Consider the following 22822-nt stretch of genomic DNA (forward strand, 5'->3'; position numbering starts at 1 on the left):
AGCATTTTAATAGTCTCTCATGGAGCTAGTTTTATCCAGCAGGGCTTCAGAGTGCCGCAATTTATTGTGGGAAGAAGACTTGAGTCTCAGTCCTGTGAATCCCAAGATTGAGATTACGCTGTCTTTGAAAATGCTGAGGATCTTTTTAGGATTTCTGATACTGAAATCGTTGTTCAGAGTGAGCGTTTTGTACATCACAGTGTATGAGTTCAACTCCTGGCTCTACTCCTGATTCTGGCTTCCTGATAATACTAATGCCTACTCTTGGAGGCAGCAGGTATGGCTGCAATATTTGGGTCCCTGGCCCCAAAAATAAGAGGCTTGGATTGAGTTTCTGGCTTCTGTCTTCAGCCTGGCCAACCCCAGCTTTTGCAGGCATTTGGAGAGAGAACCAGCAAATAGAAGATCTGTCTCTCTATTTGTCTCTGCTTTTCAAATAGATAAAATCAATAAACAGAAAAAAAATTTCTTTTAAAAAATGTTCTCCTTAGTTATCTATTATCTCAGTACTATTTACTTTTTAAACACTGATTTTTTAAAAAAATATTTAATTATATAAGTTTCATGTATTTCATATATACAGATTTAGGACATAGTGATACTTTCCACCCTATCCTTCCTCCCGCCCAAACTCCAACCCTTTTTCCTCCTCTCTTTCCAGTCCCCACTCGTAATTTTTACAAAGATTTATTTTCAGTTTGCTTAAATAAAAATTATGTTAACTTAAATAAATGTAAAGTTAACCATACACTCAGTTCAACAAAGAATATGAAGTAAAAAACATTGTTCTTCAACAGAAGAGACAAGGGCTGTAAACAATTATTGAATCTCAGAATGCCCAATACATTACATTTTTGATACTCTATTAGTTACCACAGATCAGGGAAAATATATGACATCTGTCTTTTTGCAACTGGTTTATTTCACTAAGTATAAGGGTTTGCAGTTGCATCCATTTTGTTGCAAGAGACAGGATTTCATTTGTTGGTTTTTTTGTTATTGTTTTTACAGCTGTCTAGTACTCTATAGTTATATATGCCATAATTTCTTTATCCAGTCATCAGTTGATGGACATCTGAGTTGATTCCATATCTTACCTATTTTGAATTGAGTTGCAATGAATATGGGAATACAGATAACTCTTTCCTCTTCTCATTTCTTTTGGTTTGGATAAATTCCCAGAAATGAGATGGCTAGATCATATGGTAGGTCTATATTAAGCTTTCTGAGGTATCTCCATACTGTCTTTCACAATGACTGAGGCAGTTTACATTCACACCAACAGTGGGTTAGGGTACTTTTTCCCCCACATCCTCACCAGCATTTGTTTGTTGATTTCTGTATAAGAGCCATTCTAACTAGGGTGAGGTGAAACCTGATTGTGGTTTTGATTTGCATTTCCCTGATGGCTAGTGATCCTGAACATTTTTTCAAGTGTCTATTGACCATTTGAATTTCCTCTCTTGAAAAATGCCTTTTCAAGTCCTTTACCCATTTCCTAACTGGATTGTTTGTTTTGTTGTTAAATTTCTTGAGCTCTTTATAGATTCTGGATTTTAACCCTTTATCATGTATAGTTTGTAAATATTTATTCCCATTTTGTCAGTTGCCTCTTTACTTTGCTGAGTGTTTCTTTTGCAGTGCAGAAGCTTCTCAGCTTGGTATAATCCCTTTTATCAGTTTTGGCTTTGATTGCCTGTGCTTGTAGTCTTTTCCAAGAAGTCTTTGCCTATGACAATGTCTTGCAGAGTTTCCCCAATGTTCTCTAACTGATCATTCTTTTCTCCTTTTAGATTGACTTCTAGAATTTTAAGAACCATATCTAGGGGACCACTAACAATTCCAATATTTCAGTGCAAGTATCTTCACATGAATCTATCTATTCTTTCCATTTTACTTTTCTTCTTTTCCTGGTTCATATTTAATTCATTGATCTGGGTTAATTATATGCTGTTAAGCTGCCTTGATAGGCTTTTTGAAATAAGACAGGTTATTAATTCATTAATTACTGTATAGATTGCTTGTCTGGCTGATTGTAACTTTGAAGTCATTAGCACAACAGGAGAATTTGGGAAGCATTTTTGATATGATATTGTGCATATCAAAACTAGACTTTAGAGAGGTTTTATACTCTTAATGTTTATCTTATATTTGAGTTACTTTTGTTAAATACTTTAACTGCATTGGAAGCTGCTGAGAATTTTTAAAGATAAACTAAGAGTATTTAATGATGACTAATCTAGTACAAAATTAAATAATAATCTTGGAAAAGGTATACTTAATGTTTAGTTAGATGCTCTGTTCCACCATTTGCATAACAATATCATATTATGCTTTGTCTTCATATTCAGTCTGCAACATACAAAGAGATTGTGTTACAAAGGTGTATTTAAAAATTACTTTTAGAATGTTGAATTCATTTTCATGAACAATCAAGTTCTAAATTTTGGTTAGGATCTTAGGTTAACCCATAAATCCTGTTTTTCCAGAGTATAGAAGAAATATTAGTTCACAATAAGAAAATGCAGAAATATTATTTCACAACTTTTTTGTTTTAAAATGTTTTATTATAATTTTAACTAGTTTTTAATAGATTCAGTGTGATTTGTTGCTACAATTCTAAGAACATTATGATATTCCCTTCCTCCCTCCTTCCTTCCTCCTCTTTTCCTCCCAGCCTCTTTCCTATCCCTGCCTTTTTTTTAGCTTTTGAGATAACATATTTTAAAATTACATTACAATAAAAAGGCTTAATACTTCATCAAAGAAGTTTAACAAGTAAAAACAAAAGGATGTTACTTTAGTGGGAATATAGACAACAGCTATAAATAATAATTGAATAGAAAATTATAATTTAACCCATATGCACTAAATTTTTTAAGTCATCATACAGATAATAAAAACTATAGTAGTATAGCATTCTTAATCATTGGTTTGGCAAAGCTATAAAACAAAGTTTTATAAAACTGTATTTGTAGCAATATTGGTACATTTTAAGGCAAAATTCTCTGTTACCTTAAAATGTAGAATGAGTAATGGGGAAGAAGAAGAGCAACAGATTTATATTCTTCAGGTAAATGAATAAGATCTGACATAGAGGAAAATTTGATTAAAAGAAATGTTGTGGATATGAGAAAGATTTTTGTGATGTGGCTTGAAATGTGCCATAAAAGTACTAAAATTGTGTAGGATATAGAGAGTTCAGGTATTGTACAGAAGTCCTAAGGTGAAAATAAGAACTGTAGGTTAAGAATATTGGATAAGCAATATCCTTTTTAATTTTATCTTTTTAATTTTAGCTCCCACATGTAAAGGAGAACAAGTGGTAATTGTCTTTTTGAGTCCAGCTCATTTCAGTCAACATGGTGTCCTCTAGCTGTATCCATTTTGCTGTAAATGGTAGCATTTTATTTTTAAAGCTGAATAATATTCCCTTGTGAATATATATACCAGATTTTCTTTTATTCAAATGATGATGCACATCCTGGTTTGTTCCAAATTCTGACTGTTGTGAACAGTGAGGCCATAAACACTGTAGTGCAGATATCTCTTTGATACATTGTGTTCAAGTCTTTCAGATATATACCTAGTAGTGGGATTGCTGGATCATATGGCAAGTCTATCTCTAGTTTTTTAAGAAATCTTCACACTGTTTTCCACAGTGGCTACACTAATTCACATTCCCATCAACAGTGTATAAGTGTTCCCCTTTTTCCACATCCTCACCAGCATTTATTATCCTGTTTGGGATTTTAGTTATTCTGACTGGGGTGGGCTGATATCTTATTGTGGTTTTGATTTGCATTTCCCTGATTGCTAGTCATTGAAAAAAACTTGAGAATTACCTCGTTTCACTTTTGAAGCATAAAACAAAAATGGTAAAGTTAGAAGATAAGCATGTAGACACATAGGTTCATACGGACTCTAGAGAGAAAACCTGGATGTATTTAATCAGAGTAGTATTTATTGTACTGTATAATTAACATATTGTATGAGTTTGCACTTCTTTTTATAAATATGTCATTAGTGATAAGTACTCTTAATGATCATTAATTAGGATAAAATTATCTGTTGCCTTAAAATGTAGAATGAGTAATGGGGAAGAAAAGCAATAGATTGATATTCTTAAGGTAAATTGAGTAAGAGCTGACATAGAGGAAAATTTGATTAAGGGAAGTGTTGTGGATATGAGAAAGATTTTTGTGATGTGGCTTGAAATGTGCCATAAAAGTACTAAAATTGTGAAGGATATAGAGAGTTCAGTTATTGTACAGAAGTCCTAAGGTGAAAATAAGAACTGTAGATTAAGGATATTGGATAAGCACCGGACCTCATATTGCCAAGAGTTAGGTAGGGTGGAGTGGAGGCAGACAAATATCCTGAGAAAATAGCAGTTCCTTTATTTTCAACATCTGTTTGGTATTTGCAATCTTGGAAGTACTTATGCTTTTAGAACATTAGCTCTAAATTCACTGTGGGTATACCTGATACTACAAGTTTACAGAATTGATTCACAGTTTTATTTTAAGTGTAAAGTGCTGACACTGGGGCCAGGTGCACAACAAAGAATTAACATATCTATTCATATTATTATTTGCTGGTGTTTAATAGAATTGTCAGTGGAGATTCTTCATATATGTTGCTTCTTGTTAGTGAACATAGCCATCTAAATCATGGGTTAAATAGAAGAAAATACAGTGTGAAGTTCCTTTGTCACTCTGACCCATTCAATTTAAGGCCTCATTCTCCAATATGCACCATCTTCTTCCAGGTCTATTAATTATCTTGGTGAAGTGTTTGGGTCACCCATCCTGCATATTATCCTTAATTTTTGTCTGTCCCTTTTCCAAAATGGACATGTGCTCTCTAATTGTCTTTGTCTTCTCTCGATATGTTTTTTACTCCCCTCCTTCTCTTTACCACCTAACAACTACAAACTTGGATATCAACTTAGTTATTGTATCAACAATCTTAACTTTGCATAATTCAGTTTTGCTTCTTCAACTCCACTGAAACTGCTTTTATGAAAGTGGTCAGAGATTTTTTGTGAAGAATTTCATTTCTTTTCTCTGTTTTTATTCTCTTGGATCTCTTTACAGTATTGAGGATGTTGGTTACTCTCTTCTTGCAGTTCTTCTTCATTGTTTATGAGACATCTCTTGTCAGAACTCAGTCTATTGAAATTTTACACTTTCAAATTCCATCTCAGATACATACTACTTTTGTCTTGAGATCTTTTCTGATTTTTCCCACCTTGCCTTAATATGATTTGTCTGTGGCTCTGTTGGAAGGCTTATTTTCTTCTTTGATTTATAGAATTGGGTACTTTTAAGGTCTCTACCCAGGTACTGAAAATGACATTCTTGGGAATAGGAAATTGACTTACATATCTCTGAAAACTTTTCATGAGTAAATTCCCAATAAACAATTGCTAAGGGCTGGCTTCCTACCTGGTTTCAATCTACTGAAACATTGCCAATGCTGTATATTATTAAACTTTGAGTCACAATATATATCTGAGGTAAAAAGACTGATAAATTCCTCATGTAGTTGCCAGCATCATATCCATGTGGGTGCCTGTGCTCCATTTTTGTTGAACACTCAGAATTTTATACATTTATTTCAATAAATTTACCACTCCTCATCCATAGTAGAGCTTACCTAAACTTATTTTTTATTCCATAGTTTCTTATTTTGAGTTAGCTGTTTCAGCTCATTGATATGCTAGAGCAAGTCCAAGAGTGCTGGATCCTAACACATGTTGTATATTTCTTGAGTTCCTCTCTGGAGTACTCTTTCTCTGACTGTTTTTTAAGACCCCAGCCCCATCTAAAATGCAGTTTTCACTTGATAGAGCTGTATATCACCTTGTTTGAAAAATATACTAGTTGCACTTGGGTCTGAGGTGCCCATTTGTAGTCCACACACACACAAACCTAAAGCTCCTTACATTTCAGATTGCAAGCAATGGGACTAGCATGTATTGGAAGGGAATACTGTTAACAATAAAGAGAGATCAGCATATATTTGGGCATTTAATCACTGATAAATTGCTGCAGCTTTAGTCACCACCATGTTCCCCCTAAACTTTTCCACTTCCTTAGTAGGTAGATCTATGTGAATCCCTGACTCTGGAGTCTGTTGATAGATTCTAGGTCTGTTCCCTCCCTTTACAGGGCCTCAGCAAGTTCACATTACCTCCTCTTGATGAGGCTGCTCACCTCCTTGCCTGGGACCTTTATTAGCTCTACAAGGTATCCACAACCTTCCCCAAGGAAGATTGACAGTTGCTTCCATGCTTGCCAGAACCTATGTTGCACTTTTAGCACAACCCTCCACTTAGTCTGTCATGTAGCACATTAGGGATTCCCTCCTCTTGAACTTTATCTCCTTTCAAGTGTCTATACAAGCTTTGAAGACTTACCAAGGAGTGGGGTCATAGTGTTTCTTCACAGAGTGACAGTTTATTTTTTCCTCTGCTCCTTTGGAATAGACAAATTAGTGGCATGAACTCAATTTTTAAGATAGAAAACAAAAACAAAAACAAAAATGACACCAAATCAAAAGCAAACATGATACCTACATACCCTGATGTTTCTTCTTCTTGCTTGATTATAGTATTCAGAATTGACTCACTTCACTTGTTCACTAGGCACTTATTTCTTGGGCAGCTACAAAGATAAGCTTTCCAGCAGTCCCTGATAAATATTTTGCCCATTTCAAGATGGAACTTGGCCTATTAAATGACAGGGAAACAAAACATGGAACAGTGTACACAGTATAATCACAATAGAGAACAGAAAAATAACAGAACACAGAGAACAATAGAAATGATCTTTACAGGATGGAGTTAGGACCCAGGGAGAGTGATCCTGGAAATGGGTGTTAAGGAGTAAATAAAAGTACAGGGAAAATAATGTACAGGATATCTGTGTTATTCATGCAATTTGGGGGTAATTTCAAAATTACTTCCAAATAAGAATTTAAGAAAAATTCATCAGGCAGTAGACGTGAAACTAAAAGAAAGACATTCAAAACATGAACAAGAATCCTGCCACTCATTTGGTGTTGTGAGAACTTCAGGGTCACAATGAAGCAGTGGAAATTAGGATCTTTGCATGTAGTTGAAACTAGACAGATTTGGACTTACAAAAGGAGAGGCTTAAGAGTGTTAGTTAAGGGAGTAACATGGTGGGATTTGTTTTCAGAAAAGCAACTGACTGAAAGGGAAGAGACAAGAGGTAAGGAAGGCATAAAAAGGGACATTGGTCCGGGATAGAGTTGATGGAAATCTGTATCAGGGAGGTATCAATATGACAAAAAGTAAAAGGACAAGTTGCTGAAAACACTTAGAAGATGGAATTAATGGGATTTCGTCGCTAACAGAATTTAGAAAGTGAAGGTGAAAAGGATTTAAATATATAAATTTATCCATCCAGGTTCATAGTAAAGGGAATCTATGAGAAGGCACAAGTCTACATGGAAGAAGAAAATAGCTATTTCAGTTTTGAGCAGCTTGAACCAGAGATGCCTATCGGACACCTGAGAGATGATATCTAGTGGATAATTATATATATAAAATTTTGGGAGAATCATATATGCTAGACACAGATTTGAAAATTATTCATATATTCAGAATTTCTTAAACTGGTATTCATAAATAGACTTGAGGGGACTCAAAAATTTCATATGTGCACTTATATATTTTCTTGGGCTAAGGATCTGTGCTGAATATTTCAAGTTTCCTTATCACACAAGTATATACACTCGGTCCACTTTCTGCCCTAATCTGTGTCTCCAAGTAGCCAATGTATTTGAACTGAATTACCCAGTTCCTAAGCATTTGACTTATTGTGCGGCTTTGGCAGGAAATGAGAGAGAAGAAAAAAAGATCTGGGGTCTTTCTTCTGTCTGCTTCCCTGATTTGGATCCCTCTTCTGTTTCCCAGGATAGCAGCTCTCATCCAGAGTCCCCTCCTTCCTTCGTGGAGCCAGGACTCATAAATCACCTGTAAAACTCTTTCCTTTTGGTGCCTTTAGTCTTTGGTGGGGCCTACTTCTTGTTATTTATGTACTCTTGGAACCTTGGTATATCTTCCTTGCTGCCTGGGAACTACTCACATGTCCTAAGGAGTCCCTTCATTTCTGTCTTTGAACCATCAGAAATGGATTGTTTCTTGCCAGATCCCTAACTTATACATGGACCATGTCTTGTTTTGATGTCCTAATATGCACTCGTGGGAAAAAAGAACTCTGACAAGCCAGGAAAATGGTTGACCCTCTCCACAGAGGATAGCCTTGTGGATTATCTCCTGAAAAGACAAGCAAATTTCTAGATGATATTTACTCTAAAACAATTCTAGAATCTTATTACTGAGAACTTATCATTATGACACATCCCAAGTGAACATGAGTCCGTCAGTTTTTGTCTCAGATTCCTAGGGCTCTGAATATTGCTTAACATAGAAGGAGAGGGGAATATGAAAGTTCAGGACCTATGCAAGTTCTATATGAATATGTCCAACTCTATAGGGAAGGCTGCATGTTATACTGATAGCATCAGTAACCAGACGTTATGCTGATAGCTTCAACTAAATCTGAACATTCTTGTATTTTAAGTATATATTTTTTCATCTGCTTATTTTGGGAGGGAGGGAGAAATCGGGATATTTATCAGTCAAAGAACCCAGGAGTGTCTTGTCTTGCCCAGATAAAATAACAGTTCTTGGTGGAGCTCACAAGACAGCTCTGCACAAGCAATGGCAGTGAATTCCATGTAAAAGTGCTGCTTTAACAGCTGAGCCATATCTTGCATTCCATGAAAGCTTCAGTCCAAGAGTTAAGCAGTGGCTGCTGCTCTCTTCAAATTTGAGAATAAACATCAGGCCGGCGCTGTGGCTCAATAGGCTAATCCTCCACCTGTGGCACCGGCACACCGGGTTCTAGTCCCGGTCAGGGTGCCGGATTCTGTCCTGGTTGCCCCTCTTCCAGACCAGCTCTCTGCTGTGGCCCGGGAGTGCAGTGAAGGATGGCCCAAGTACTTGGGCCCTGCACCCCATGGGAGACCAGGAGAAGCACCTGGCTCAAGGCTTCGGATCAGCACAGTGCGCCGGCCGCAGCAGCCATTGGAGGGTGAACCAGTGGTAAAGGAAGGCCTTTCTCTCTGTCTCTCTCTCTCTCACTGTCCACTCTGTTTGTCAAAAAAAAAAAAAGAAAAATTAAAATAAAAAAGAGAATAAACATCAAGTAAGTGAGATGCATGTTTGTACATTTTAAGTAACAGTGACCTCATCCATTAGAAAACGTTAATTAGTAGTTCATACTCTAATCAATACAGAATATAACTCCTTTCTCCATTTCTATCTCTATGTCCATTCACCCAGCAATTTCTCTCTCTGAATTATGAAGAAGGGCTAATAGTTTCCTTTCCTTGTACTCTTTCAGTCTCTTTCCTGCCATATCTTTCCTAATTACACACACTTTCTTCCTTTCTGTTGAAAAGTGAAATAACAAACAACTTGGGGGCCACTGACCTTCTTCGACTATATTTACAATACATTGCCAATCTTATAGGCAGTAATTCATTAGAGAGTGCCATGTGAGATGCCTTGTGATGGTGAGGATGAAGTCATTCACCTCTTTTTCGCTTCTAGAGGAAATGGAGTAAATTATTGGAATTGGAAGAGACCCTAGAGATCATTAGGTTTAATTTTTTTACAGACATACATTTAAAGTCTTAGGAACCTGTAATAAAATCTTGAAAGATAAATCGATATATGAAGCAAGTCTTTCTGTGGATGAAATTAGTTGGAAGTTTTTGAGTCCACATGAGGACACCCATAGCTCCTTCTCATAGTCACTCTTTGAACTTCTTATAAGTTTCTTTGAACTCTTATAAGTCCACTTTGAAAACCTTCAATCTATTGTGCCACAGAGTTAAATGACCTGCTCATGGGGTTAAATATCCTAGAAAGTTAGAGTCTCCTGGATCGAGGAAACTGCCTCTCAATCCACAGTACTTCACTCTCTTCTGTACTGCCTCCTCAAATCTATGTTAAGATTCAGGATCATGTACCTGGCACTACCCTACACTACCCTACCCTGGCACTGGCCCTACACTTCAGATTTACCACAAAACTATGTACTTCAGAATGCTTTTATATTTTAAATGGTGTGATTTTCTGTGTTTTTATGTTGAAAAGCGTAGTGATTTTGTTTTTTTTCCCTCATGGACTGATTTAATGCAGGAAATGCTGGCTTCCACTCTTAGGTAATGAGAATTTAATCACCCTGCATGCTGTATGTACTTCCTTCATTTAGAATGGTGCTCTTGCCGGCGCCGCAGCCCAAAGGCTAATCCTCCGCCTGTGGCACCAGCACACCGGGTTCTAGTCCCGGTTGGGGCGCCGGATTCTGTCCCGGTTGCCCCTCTTCCAGGCCAGCTCTCTGCTGTGGCCAGGGAGTGCAGTGGAGGATGGCCCAAGTGCTTGGGCCCTGCACCCCATGGGAGACGGGGAGAAGCACCTGGCTCCTGCCATCGAATCAGCCATTGGAGGGTGAACCAACGGCAAAGGAAGACCTTTCTCTATCTCTCTCTCTCACTGTCCACTCTGCCTGTCAAAAAAAATAAATTAATTTAAAAAATAAATAAAATAGAATGGTGCTCTTAAAGAATCCCAGTAGTAGTTCTGGGAGACTGATCAAGTGAATACTTGGTGGCTAAGGGCAAGTTTATCGCAGCTCCAGAAAGAAAAAGAGGGTGAAGTTCTGAAAGCAATTAGAGATTAATGGCAGTCCTATGACATATGAGGAATATGAACTTCACTGAAGTCTGGGAGCATTAATTAATAATTATGTGAACAATATGTAGCTGAAAAATGTTCCTGAGTCATATCTTAAGTCAGCAGATATGAAGAGGAAAATAAAAGTGATTTCTCATATTTAATTTTGAAAATATTCATTGAAAAATAACTCAGTTAAAAGCACCCTGCTTAGGATACGTTGTTAGTTGTACCATTTCAAAGGACTTGTTCATTAAGCTAAGTGATGCGGTCATTTATTAGTCCAGATGAGGATATATTAATTCAAAGGAAAGCAAAACTTTTTTCCCTTTTGTGTTTTAATATACCCAAAATGACTTTTGGATCTATTACAAGTGTAGGCATAAGCAATTCTTATCATATCAATATAACTGGACAATAAATAGTAGTTAAATGATTCCCACTAATAATCATTGACTATCATAAATACAATAATAATGGTAAAGAATAACCAGAATCAAACATAGCATAAAGATTGATTTTTGTTGTTGTTGTCATTGCTTCATAAGAAAAGGAAAAACACTAGCTGAAACCAATTGTGGGTAAGTATAAGATGAGTAAGATTCAGAGAAACTTTAGAAAAGGAAATGAAGAGTAATGTGCTAACAGACCCTTAGTTTGAAGTCTTGGCAAATGAGATGTACTAAGTGTCCATTTGACTGCAGGTAATGTGTATATGTGTGTATGTGTATATGTTAGAGTGGATGTGATAATGATTCTGCCATTTGTTGTTGTGGTTTTCTCTTTGGTTGTGTTAGAGTAACTGTACCTGGTGACTTACTTCTGAGATCACTGTGAATACTCCATGGAAGTGTGTGTGAACATTTCCTGTGAGCCTAGGAACTGATATTAATATGATTTTTCTCTTCTCAGGTAGACCATATGGAATTCTAAAGACAGACTGGAAACTTTTCTTTTTTAGCAGAATGTTTTATCTCACATCTTACTGGGTGAACAACCATCAAGTTCAGGAAAGTCCAGTAATAGTAACTCTGGTAATAACTCTTTAAAAAAAAAAAAGATTTCATTAATTTATTTGAGAGATAGAGTTGCAGACAGTGAGAGGGAGAGACAGAGAGAATGGTCTTCCATCTGCTGGTTCACTCCCCAAATGGCCACGATGGACGAATCTGAGCCAATCTGAAGCCAGGAGCCAGGAGCTTCTTCTAGGTCTCCCACGCAGGTGCAGGGGCCCAAGCACTCAGGCCTTCTTCCACTGCTTTTCCAGGCCATAGTAGAGAGCTGGATTGGAAGAGGAGCAGCCTGGATTAGAACAGTCCAGGCACCCATATGGGATGCTGGCACCACAGGCAGAGGATTAACCTACTGTGCCCCAGTACCAACCCTAGCAGTAACTCTTTAACCAACGTTCCCTATAGAGCATCTCAAACTTACTTCCCAAAAAAGAAGTAATGGAAAAATCCCTCTTAGGTTTTGAAATTCTAGAATAAAGGAATGTTTGAGATTTGGAACAGAGAACAAAGTAAATACTAGTTCCTAATCTATTTGTAATTGAGTGTCTTAGATTTCATTGTAAAATAACTTCCTTCTAGAAGCTGAAGTGCTACCCTTAAGATGTAATCCCTGATGAGCTTACTGAAAGAGAAATGTTTTCCCCCATTGTAGACTTACCTCTCTGGGTAGGTAGAAAAGTGTATGTCTGAGACCCTGGTAGTCATCAGAAATACAACATACATATTAGAAGGAAATAGTTGGTTGCAGAGCCAAGATTTTCCTTGGGTTCCTTAGTGCAAATAGATAGGTCTTCTGGAATATTTCCTAGTGGTACATCTTATTGCCTTATTCAGCTGTGATACAGAGTCGCTTCTTTTGTGGCAGGAAGAGAAATTTACACTCCACTTACATACTTTTGGCAAAATAGTTCCTCTTTTATCACCTATTTTAAAGTGTAAAAACATTTTTTGTTGGTGTTAGAGAGAATGAATTATTCATACAATTTTCTTGCTTTACATCAGAACAATGATACATTGTTCTTTAAATATCTGTCAGACTGGCTTTCATTTTAATTTCTTCTAGTTCTTGTTCCTGGATTGCACCTGACCAAGGCATTCACTGGGTTTACATTACAATCAAAATGTTCAAAAGTAATTCTGGGCTCAATTTGTGTTTTGTTTCTCACCACTTTGGAGCAACCTTAAGTGCACATCTGATTTGAAATCTCTTTCTTGAAGCCGATAGATACCCATCAGCAGCATCCAAGAAACAGCACAACATTATTGGGAGAGCAGCTATACCATGTATAAGAAACCACAAATCATTTATTTTGTATCAGCTGATTTTTTTTTAGTATATACTAAGTAAAGATTTCAACAGTTTGCACCCACACAGAAACACAAAGTATAAAGTACCGTTTGAGTACTAGTTATGCCGTTAATTCGCATAGTACAACACATTAAGGACAGAGATCCTACATGGGGAGTAAGTGCACAGTGACTCCTGTTGTTGATTTAACAATTGACACTATTATTTATGATGTCAGTAATCACCTGAGGCTCTGATCTTAAATCTGTGTAAAGCTCTTGGCTACAAGAAGCAATCAAAATTGTTTATAACAGAGAAAATCCAGAAAAACCAATGAAATGCCCAGTGGAAAAATTGATAAGATTTTGAAAAATTCATAAGGACTAGCCATTTGCTATTCTGTACAATTATATTTGTTATGAAAATAATTTTATAAAATTTTAATTAAGATAAACATTATAAACAGTATGAATATATATCTGATTTATATATCATTTATTTAATTTGTTAAAAATGCATGGAAGGGGCTGGATGTTGTAGTGTAGTGAGTTAAGCTCCCTCTTGGGATTCCTGCACCCAATGTGGGAATGCCTTGTTCCAGACCTAGCTACTCCACTGCTGATCCAACTTTCTGTTAATGTGCCTGGGGAGGCAGTACATGATGGCTAAAGTAGTTGATTCCCTGCCACCAATGTAGAAAACTCCAGTGGGTTTGATGGCTCTTGACTTAGGCCTGGTCCAGCCCTGGCTATTGGGGCATTTGGTGAACTAATGAGGGGAAGATGTTTCTCCCTTTCTCTCTATTTCTCCCTCTCTCTCTCTCTCTCTCTCTCCTTTTTTCTCTCTCTGTCACTCTCTCTTTCAAATAAATAAGTAAATATTTTTTTAAAGTGCACAGAAAATGATCTGGAAGGTCAGATACCACAACATTATCTCTGAGTAATAGAAATGCAAATATTTTTTTCTTTTTGCCCATTTATTCATATTTTGGATCAGTCCCTAGTTATCATGTAATATTTATGTCATAAAAAAAATAAGAAAAACTATAGGCCGGCACCGTGGCTCACTAGGCTAAGCCTCTGCCTGCAACGCCGGCACTCCAGGTTCTAGTCCCGGTTGGGGCAATGGATTCTGTCCCGGTTGCCCCTCTTCCAGGCCAGCTCTCTGCTGTGGCCCAGGAGTGCAGTGGAGGATGGCGCAAGTCCTTGGGCCCTGCACCCACATGGGAGACCAGGAGGAAGCACCTGGCTTTGGATTGGTGCAATGCGCCACCCATAGTGGTCACTTGGGGGGTAAACCAACGGAAGGAAGACCTTTCTCTCTGTCTCTTTCTCTCACTGTCTAACTGCCTGTCCAAAAAAAAAAAAAGAGAGAGAGAGAGAGAAAAACTATTTAGCATGACATATACATCTTTAAAAGGGGAGGTAATGGAAATTGACTGTAGGTAGTTTATCCTTAGGATTTCTCCTTTTAGCTTTGTAAATAAATAAATAAATAAATAAGCCTTAATATATAAGTATGAATTTACCCTAAGGTTCAAATACCCCTTGTGCATTCACACTCTTGTCTGACTAATCTCTCCACTTTTACTCGATTTTTTTTTCAATTTTTACTTTAATTGTTGAACCAATATGGGTGATACTCACTGCTAGAACATTAATTTTTTAGGTTTGTATGGATAAAATAATAGTGAAATGCATTGGGTGCTGTCCATATTCCAGACCTAGTCTAACTACATCTATTTATTTACCTAATTCTCACAATACCCTACGAGGCAGGTTTTATAATGTTCTCTATTTTACAAATGAAGAAACTGAAACCCAGGGAAAATAAGTTTTTGTTGGAAGCCATAGAACATTGTGATAGATCTGAATCAACCAGGTTGACTCTAAAGCATACAGATATTGTCATAAATGCTACCAAAGATGTTATTATGATGGTCAGTTTTGTATGTCAACTTGACCAGACAACAAGGTGCCCAGATATATGGCTTTTCATTAATTTTGGATGTGTCTGTGAGAGGATTTCTGGATGAGATTAGCACTTGAACCCACAAGCTGGATAAAGCAGATTGCTCTCTTCTATGTAGGTAGATCTCTGTCCCATGAACTAAGGGTGTGGAGGAAGGGAGAATTTACTTTTCTGCCTGACTGTTGAGCTGGAATATCAGTATTCCCCTGCCTGGCTTAGTACTAAACTTACATCATCAGCTGTCCAGTTCTCAGAAGCACACCACCATTTTCCCTGAGTCTCCAGATTGTAGATGTCCTATTGTGACAGTTCTCAGTCTCCATAATCATATAAGCCAATTCCTATTAGTTCTGTTTCTCTGGAGAACCTTGACTCAACACAGATTTGATTATAATGAAAAAGAACATCAAACACCTTACCATGCTATCATATGGAAGGATGAAGTTTTTCTAATACTAGAATAAAAATCCTAAAAGGGTTTTGTTTGCACAAGTGACTTATAAAGAGCTTTAGAAATTTCAATTTGTAATTTCTTCTCTTGCTGTTAATATGTATATGAAATGTTTTTGATGATTATCACAATGTATCCTAAATAAATTTTCTATATTTGATATTTGATACTCATTTTCCTTAAAATACTGATCTAGGAATATATATACATATATATGCATGTGTGCTTATAAGTAATTGCCTTTCTTTTTTGTATGTAGCTCTTAAAATAACTCTGCAAACTCACTCTGTGTTTCAAAGGTTCAATTCATTATCACCTTACGTTTTCTTTCAGGAAAGAATCAAAAGTGTCTCAAGTTTAGGCTTTCACTGCTTAATGTCAAAGTTCCAACACTAGGAAAATAAATTTATACTTAAAAAAATCTCATTATGCATGATAGTTTAAAAACTACCTGACATCCTAGAAAGAGATAACGAATGTTTTACACTTTCATGTTTATAATCTTTTAACAATATTCACACCAATTTCTTTTCACAGGCTTAATAATGTACTTTTTTCCATTTATCATTTTATTTTCCAAATCTGTATCTTTTTATCTTGGCCTCTTTCATTTTCTTTATTTTTCTTCCCTCTTTTATCCCTTTTATTTTTTTCTAATAATTTTTTAGCTATAAAAATAGTATAGATGAAGACATATGCAATAAATGTAGTTCTAAAGATGATTTTTTCAGGATGTGATTCCTACTATATTATACACATAAACACACACAAACACACACACACACACACACATGGTTTTTAAAAAATATATTAATAATACTTATCATGACAGTGAGCAAATACTATTTTCTGAGATTAAAAGGAAATAAAATGCTGAGCTTCCAAAATAACATAAAATGAAATAATTAGTAAAGTTTATTTTCTATCTGATGGTAACAGAAACACAGTTTCTGTTGAAAAATAGTTTAAACATTATTTTTTTCTAATTTAAGAATTCCAAGGACAATTTCTGACATTATTTTAACAACTCTATGATATAAGGGCCCAGGTCAATATGATCCCATTAACCTTTCCACTAAGTGATCAGGTGATTGTTACAGCTTCAGCCATCACATCCACACTCAAGGTAGGATGAAATAAAGGATGTTTCCCAAGGCAGGATAATGGTCCTAGAAATCTGCAGATTTCTTTTTGCGGTTCATTGCTACACCATGCCACAGAATCAAATCTAGTTACCCAGGAGAATGGGAAATTTATTTTAGCTCCCTAAATTTGCCATATGAACAATAAGTCTCTATTCATAGAGAGCAGAAATGATTTTCTGATAGGTGTATTAGTTATATATTTCTGTGTAAAAAAATTACCCCAGAATCTAGTGGTTTGAAGCAAATATTTACTATCTGTTTCCTTGTTCTTTCTGACCAAATCTCCCCATTTACCTGACTTCTCAGTCCTTGGTAGCCCTTGGATCTACTATCCTTCCATGAGTCTGAGTTTCTAGATTCCACATGTGAGATTCTACATGTATCCTATGTCTAGCTTGTTTCACTCAGCATAATGTCCTCTGTGTTCATCCATATTGTCAAAATCAGTAATATAGCTTAAAATTAACCAACTATTAGCTTTTTTTTCCCTCAAAAGTGCTTTGGCTATTCAGGTCTTTTGTGATTTCATGCAAATTTTGGGATTTTTTTATTTCTGAAATAAATGGAATTGGAATTTTGATAGGAAATACATTGAATATGTAGATTGCTTTGGGTATGCTTTCAATCCATGAACATGGGATATCTTTTGTTTATTTGTATCTCCTACAATTTCTTTTCAGTGTTTTATAGTTTTCAGTATACTTATCTTTCAACTTCTTGGTTAAAATTAGTCCTAAATGTCTTTTCTATCAAACAGTTTCTGTTGATTATGAACTTAGGAGTGGCTTGGCTGAGTGGCTCTGACTCAAAATATCTCACAATCTGTAGTCAATATGTCACCTGGGGCTGCAGGTTTCTAAAAAGATTGGGACCAGAGGATCCAATTTCATTTTGGTTCATTCAGTGTTGGCAGGAAACTCCAATTTCATATCACATGGGCTTCTCCTTAGGCTACATAGATGATTAATAGCAGACAATATACTCTCCCACAGTAGAATTTTAACAAGACAAAATTAAATCCTTTGTCATAAAATGCCTCAAATAAACGTGGTTTTGTAGACTGACTCACAAAATGTTCAACTCGGATTTGAATGCCTGTAATGTATAACTGACATCATTGTGCAATGTTTAAAATTAAATATGGTGCCTAAATGAATTTGTTAGGGTTCCCATAATTAAGTAACATAAACTGAGTGGCTTAAAGAACCATAAGCTATTGTCTCAAACATATTAATGTGTATATAGTTTGAAGTATGCTTATATAACAATACTTACTTTTGGTGTATCAGATATCCTAGTTTTTCTTAGTATGAATAAGTGAGAATCATTACCTGATAAGGAAGCACATTTAGTTTCTTTTTAAAGTGAATCTCATTGAGTATAATAAATAACTTTTTATAGACTATTTTTGTTATCTTCACAACAGAAATTTACTTGATCACTGAAGTTTTTGTCCAAAGACCACAGTTCTGTTTATTCTAAGTTAGCATTAACATAAGCACAGAAAAATAGCCTTTATAGATCTTAGGAATAGAGTATTACTGCAAAGTTTAGAGAAAAACTGGCAGCATTAAAACTGTTACCTCTTCTATGTGTATGCTTTTTAGGAACTTTATTGAAGAACATTTTAGGTCATACTTGCTATAATGATTTTTTTTTCTCAACATTGCTCTCTAACCTTTTGAAAATTTGCCAACAGGGTGAGGATGCCCCTGAATAGTCTGCTAGTCTGGTATAAGTCAAAGCTCAGGTTATCTGCTTTTTATTTGTCATATTCATGGTCTAATTATTTCCTCTGTATGAGAGCAAGAGAACTTTAATGAGGAAGTAAAATCATTGAACACCAGTGAGTAAGGGTACAGAAACATCTTGAATTCTGCTGCGAACTAGCTTCCCTGCCAGAGCTATGTGTGAGGATAATTTCTATTTGAATGTCTCCTTCTTCAAGAGGTCATGCAAAATATAAAGGAAGACTATGCAACTCTGTAGTCTCTAAAGAGAGGGGCAGACAGTGGATTAAAATGCTATTATTAGGCCGGCGCCGCGGCTCAGTAGGCTAATCCTCCACCTAGCGACGCCGGCACACTGAGTTCTAGTCCTGGTTGGGGTGCCGGATTCTTTCCTAGTTGCCCCTCTTCCAGGCCAGCTCTCTGCTGTGGCCCGGGAAGGCAGTGGAAGATGGCCCAAGTACTTGGGCCCTGCACCCCATGGGAGACCAGGAGAAGCACCTGGCTCCTGCCTTCGGATCAGCGCGGTGCGCCGGCCACAGCGGGTCAGCCGTGGCAGCCATTGGAGGGTGAACCAACGGCAAAGGAAGACCTTTCTCTCTGTCTCTCTCTCTCACTATCCACTCTGCCTGTCAAAATAAATAAATAAATAAATAAATAAATAAATAAATTCATTAAAAAAGGCTATTATTACATCTAGACTTACAGACTGTTAAGTTTATTAGCCTCAAAATGTCAAAGTGTTCTGTAAGTGAGTAACATAGTATGCAAATCAGTCTAGGCCTATGATGAAAGTTCTCTTTTGAATAAGTGGCCCAGAAGTATATTGGACAAATTGCATCCTTTTTAAATCTCTGAATTTAGACACTCAGATTTATTTAAAATCTCTTTAGTTGCTTTCATATTATTTCTTTTACTGTCTTTCAATTTTTTTTTTTTTTGTTTTGCTTTTTGCTTGCAATTCTCAGCTGGTTTAGAAAACTACCACCTTGACCAAAGTCTCTCAAAGGCAGGATTTGCTATGGTAGCTATTAAGTAATCAATTAAAAATTTGTGTGTAATAATTTTTAAGAAAAAAATTCTTAAGATTGAGTACAAGAATAGACACACACACACACAAAGATAATAGAATATCAAAAATACTTGATTCTGTAAGAGAACGTGTGTGTATCTGCAAGTGTATGATGCATGATGTTACTATATAACTTGCTAAATAAAATTGTGTACTTTTGTGTTTTTTATGCATTTACCACTTGTGAAAAAGCTTACTACATGGTAGAGTTGCACTAAGTATTTTTCACATTATCTCACTTATCTTTATAATAATAAATGATGAAGACATTAACACAGATTTGTTACATGAAGAAATGGGCTAAGTAGCTTAGTCTAGATTTGAATCTACTCTGTCTATCTGTAAAGATCATTTATCTAAGTCTGTAGTGATCATATTCTTCCCTGACACTACAGAAAACCTCTATCAACCTGCTAATGGCAATTGCAAATAATTTTATATGGATTTATTTAAAAAAAAAAAACAAATTTTGGACTTCTCTGAGTCTCTGAAAACATCTCCCCTCATATCAGTCTCAGAAACTCTAGCAGCAAGCAGGATATTTGGTTACTTCTGTGATCAGACTGATAATCCCAACAGACAAATGCTGGTTATGATGAGTTCCTGGAGTCCAGCCAGCCTTAGCAGCCTTGATATTGAGCTCAGTGAAAGTGAACCACATGTGTGTAGGAGAGGCGAGAGGTGGATATTGCCATGGCTATTCCTTAGTATTTCACAGACTGACTAAAGAGCATGGTCTGGATGAACCTGAAACCACAGAGGAAAAATGACCATCAGAGGACAACCCAGTGCTATTTCAGACAGCATGGAGAGGGGGCTTCCTGGAGCCCGAGTGTAGGGTCTCACAGGACTCAAGGGAATCCCAGGTCACCAGGGCAAGTGGTCATTCCACATCTTTCATCTTCTAACAACTTAAAATAAATTGTTTGTGTTTATCAGTTTGTACAACTGCACAGTGGAAATTACAGTGCTCTCTCATGGGGTTGTTGGTGAGAATGAATGAGGTAATGTTGATGAAAGGACTCCCAATACAGTGCTTGGCCTACAAGAAAAACTAGAATGATAAAAGTAACAATAATGTCCTTTATAGCCACATATGACAGAGACACTGGGCAAAGGGTCCTCAAACTCAGCATAACAGATTTGTCACTATGGTCTCTGATTGACTTGTAATTGTGTTGACTTCAAGAATCTACTAAGTCTCCCGCTACCTGTTGGATTTTTTCCTGTGTATTTTGAAGATGAGCATATGTCCTTGTAATCTTTTGCTATTTCTAAATACCTTTTATTGAGTATAATACCAGACATACAGGAATTTGTATATATCAAAAAAGGAACTTAGTGATACTTTACCAACTAAATATATTGTAGCTAGCACCCAGAACTGACTTCAGAAATGGAACATGTCCTCCAGTCCCTACTCTTCCCAAAGGAAGTGCATCCTGAACTAATAGATTACTTTTGTCTGTTTTTGAAATTTAAGCTATTAGAGCTGTATAGTTTGTACATGTTATAGCACAATTTTTCAGTCAACATTATGTCTGTGAGATGCATGCATGTTTTGCATGTAGTAGTACTTTGCTCTTTTTATTGATATTTAATATTCTACTTTGTGAGTATACTACAATTTATCTCTTTTCCTATTGTTGAACATTTCAGTAGTTTCTAGTTTGGGGATATTATGAATAGTGATTCTATAGGTATTTTTTGTGCACATTTTAATATACAAATGGATGAATTCTTGCTGAATAGATACCTAGGTTTGAGATTTCCAGGTTGTAGCATACCTATATTTAGCATCTTTTCAAAAGTGTGCATGAAAATTTACATTCCCATCAGCAGTAAACTGGATTATTTTTGAATGATTGTTGTTATTTACCAAGAATTATTCTCTCTGCATTACGACTACTTTAAAAGCAACCAGCTGTATTTATGGCTGGTGTTTGTGGACACTGGATCCCATAAAGATGGCTGAGAGCAGGACATGCCCTGTGATATGCACGAGAGATTGTAGGACTATCAGGACCATGCGTTTCTGCTTCTGTTTTATGGCTTGATTATATTTGGATGGAAGTCTTTAGCAGCTGTGGATTTATTTTTCTAATGTTTTCTTGGAAACTGAAACGAGTTTGAGAGCAGCCTGATCCATATAGACCACACAAGTAAGCAGAGGCATATTAGATAACACAAATATGGGCTAGAGTGGCGCCAGAGAACAAAAAAGAAAAAAAAAAACACCTTATTAGGTAACTAGTGGACTAGGCATGAAATTTAGTAATATGCTGTTTAAACATAAAAGACTAAGAAAAGCTTGTTTGAAATTGTAGAAGTGTCTGACAGCTAGCATAAGGAATGTGTGAGTTTTCATGCCGTCATCCTCCTATACCAAGAGCAGTTTCAACTTATCAGGTGGCTTCCAATTCTAGCAAAGAAGAGAAAATGGGTTATAAATATGAGAACTTGTGTTAATTCAAACCATTCACCATCCTTCAAATTTTGGGGAAAGTTATGTTAAAACCACAAACCATCGGGAACAAGTAATAGTTTCAATAATAGATTGGACATCTACTGAGCTTGACATCTAACACACTCCTTTTCAACTTTATCCTCAAACCCTGCCAGTTGTGTGTTTTCATCATCATGTTTCTCACAAATTGGTCTCAGAGACGCTAAGTAGCTTGTGTAGAGTCCCAAAGTGTGCAATGAGAGAGCCATTTTCTAATCAATGCTTATCTGATTCTTTACTGCCTCGGGTTGCCAGAGAAGCATAAAAAAGAAGTTGTATGTTTTAGCAATAAACAATAGGCAAGCCATTAAAAAATTCTGTGATAGACACTGCAACTGCTCTTTATCTCTGACATTTCATTGTCTGTGGTTGCAGTCCTGTATACCACTTAGATCTTTCACCTTCTGGTATCTGAGAAAAGCAAACCAGGTATAGACAAATAGTGTCTGTGCTTCTACCTCTCTGCATCCATCTCTATTTTTTATGTTTTAATTTGTTTACCATTTCCCCTACCATCCAAAGGCCATACCCAGAAAATGGGTCCCCAAGGCTTCCATAGCTCTTCACTAAGACAGCCTAACAGTCCCAGAAAGCAGGAAGCTATCAAGACAGGAGGAAAAAGCACGGAATTTTAGGTAGCTTGGGGAAGTCATTTCAGTACAGACAGATCTCCCCATGCCCTGTTGGAATCACATCACAGCCAAGAAATCATCTTTCTTCTCAAGATACTGTTAAAGTGACCTGGAGTGGCTCCTCTGGCTTTCTCACTTATAGAGCTTTATTAAGAAGCTTGAGTACCAGGTAGGCCAGATGTTTTAGTTCCTTGTAATATCTGGAATCAATACTTGAGTAATTGAGTTGGACAGTAC

At 36.4% G+C, this 22822-nt stretch overlaps 1 protein-coding gene and 1 long non-coding RNA gene across 7 annotated transcripts in view; one reads left to right on the plus strand and one right to left on the minus strand.

Annotated features, from left to right (window-relative positions):
* The window catches only part of LOC127491133 (uncharacterized), a 37899-nt gene extending 16223 nt beyond the window's left edge, over positions 1–21676 (minus strand). The window contains exons 1-4 of the long non-coding RNA XR_007919669.2: positions 8121–21676; positions 6588–6736; positions 6425–6482; positions 2279–2352 (exon numbers count right to left, since the gene is read on the minus strand). This is a non-coding gene — a long non-coding RNA (uncharacterized lncRNA). The remainder of the gene's footprint in view (positions 1–2278; positions 2353–6424; positions 6483–6587; positions 6737–8120) is intronic.
* The window catches only part of MACROD2 (mono-ADP ribosylhydrolase 2), a 2173823-nt gene that overhangs the window by 797068 nt on the left and 1353933 nt on the right, over positions 1–22822 (plus strand). The gene's annotated exons all lie outside the window — the stretch shown is intronic.

Source organism: Oryctolagus cuniculus, chromosome 11 (assembly GCF_964237555.1).
Source record: "Oryctolagus cuniculus chromosome 11, mOryCun1.1, whole genome shotgun sequence".
NCBI lineage: Eukaryota > Metazoa > Chordata > Mammalia > Lagomorpha > Leporidae > Oryctolagus > Oryctolagus cuniculus.